Source organism: Portunus trituberculatus, chromosome 2 (assembly GCF_017591435.1).
Source record: "Portunus trituberculatus isolate SZX2019 chromosome 2, ASM1759143v1, whole genome shotgun sequence".
Classification (NCBI taxonomy): Eukaryota; Metazoa; Arthropoda; class Malacostraca; order Decapoda; family Portunidae; genus Portunus; species Portunus trituberculatus.
Window position 1 is genome coordinate 13835153 of NC_059256.1, and position 2500 is coordinate 13837652.

Consider the following 2500-nt stretch of genomic DNA (forward strand, 5'->3'; position numbering starts at 1 on the left):
CGGCGGTGTCACACTTGTACCAATACGCACCTCAAGTCAGGTACTTAATACTTCGAAATTGAATGGTGTTGTAGTACATACACAATGTGATGCTCGAAAAAGGCAAATTAGTGTAATCTATCTTTACTTCTAAATATTTATATTTTGCATTGTTTTGGCAAACACAACAATATTTGAAAACGTTTCCTCAGAGTAGCGTTGTTTGGGATGTGACATGGAAAGATGTAGGGTGGTATCATCAGCGTAGGAGTGGATAGGGCAAGAAGCTTGGTTAAGAAGGTCATTAATGAAAATAAAAAGAGATAGGACAGAACCCTGAGGAACACCACTGTTAATAGATCTAGAAGAGCAGCAGTGACCGTCCACCACGGCTGCAATAGAACGCGACAGCAAAAGTGGTGCCATCAGGATGAAATAAAGGAGGTAAAGATGAAGAAGTGAAGTTATTGGAAATGTTTTTAGCCAGATGCCAGAAGTCACGAGTGGAGTTCGAGTTGCATTTTCATCTGAGAAATTTTATTTTCTATTAAATTGATCTCTTAGTTCCACAACAGCCAATACATTCTTCTGACAAACATTTCGCAAGAGCAACAGAGGAAAAGAAATTATCACCATATATCTTGAAGTATCTTCCCTCTAGTTTTGAAGATAATTCTCCCACTTCACCCTAAATATTTGGAAGGCTTTGCATTCTAAGATTTTTTACCAGTGTAGATTTGAAACAGAGATATGACCCTTGTCATCTGCTCTAACCCACACTTTGTAGCCCCTCTTTGTTGGCTTCACGGGCATATATTGTTTGTATGAGCACCTACCTTTGAATTTTATCATGCTTTCATCTACTGATTGATCTTGTGATGGATGGAAACATTCATCAAACTGTTCATTTAGTACATTTGTAATGCAGTGGGTGGGATGGTTTATTAGAAAAATATAAATATGAAGATTTAAAAGTTTATTTTTGACAAAAATGGTAGTGGTAGCTGTTACCAAAGGCGCTGGTCATAGATTTTGAAAGATTGACACTGAACAAATCCACATACTTTACAAATCCACTTACTTTATCATAAACTGATGGAATAATAATATTAAATGAACTTTCGGCACTGTCCCCGAGAAACCGTCCCTCGCGCTCGCCTCGATTCCCGGCTCCCACTTCTCTGCTCCTCCACCCAGCTGATTTGACGTCACATATATGAAGCCAAGCTATTGGTCAGAGAGAGAGAGAGAGAGAGAGAGAGAGAGAGAGAGAGAGAGAGAGAGAGCGATTTCAAAATTTGATTTCAAAACTGCCCTCCTACGGCTTCTATCCTTCTCTCTGTAACTTCATCTCAAGTTTCCTTTCCGACCGTTCTATTGCAACCGTGGTAGACAGCCACTGCTCTTCTCCTAAATCTATTAACAGTGGTGTTTCTCAGGGTTCTGTTCTGTCACCCCCTCTCTTCCTAATATTCATCAATGATCTAACCAAACTTCTTGCCCTTGCCCTTGCACTGTGTATCACTTTTCATTATATAGTCTTTTTCTGCGAAGCGCTTCGCAGAAAAAGACTATATAAAGAAAAGTGATGGCGGACAATCGCGTAGTATTTGGAATAGCGATACACCGGACGACCTCCCTTACTACTCCACACAAGGTAAGCCAAAATTTTTCTAAGTCCAAAACATAATAGTATAGTAGTAGTAGTAGTAGTAGTAGTAGTAGTAGTAGTAGTAGTAGTAGTAGTAGTAGACGGAAGGAAGGAGGAGGAGGAGGAGGAGGAGGAGGAAGAGGAGGAGGAGGAGGAGGAGGACGTAATAGAGAGAAGGAAGAGGTGATTCAAAAGAAAAAGAAAAATAATAATATATATATATATATATATATATATATATATATATATATATATATATATATATATATATATATATATATATATATATATATATTTTTTTTTTTTTTTTTTAGGGAAGAGGGCCAGCCAAGGGCAAAAAAAAGAAAGATAGAAAAAAGGGCCACTTGAGCGCTGGCTCTCCAAAGAGTTCAAAAAGTGCCAAAACCGTCAGCCAGAATTAGGGGAGCAAATGCCTCGATACCTCCCTCTTAAAAGAAGACAAGTTGTAGGAATTTGGAAATACAGATGCAGGGAGGGAGTTCCAGAGTTTACCAGTGAAAGGGATGAATGATTGAGCGTACTGGTTAACTCTTGCATTAGAGAGTTGGACAGAATAGGGATGAGAGGAAGAAGAAAGCCTTGTGCAGCGTGGCCGCAGGAGGAGGGGAGGCATGCAGTTAGCAAGATCAGTAGAACAGTTACCATGAAAATAGCGATAAAATATAGAAAGGGATGCAACATTTCGGCGGTGAGAAAGAGACTGAAGACAGTTAGTCAGAGGAGGGAGTTGATGAGACGAAGAGCTTTCGATTCCACCCTATCAAGCAAAGCTGTGTGACTGGAACCCCCCCAAACATGCGAAGAATACTCCATACAGGGACGGATAAGGCCCTTATACAGAGTAAGCAG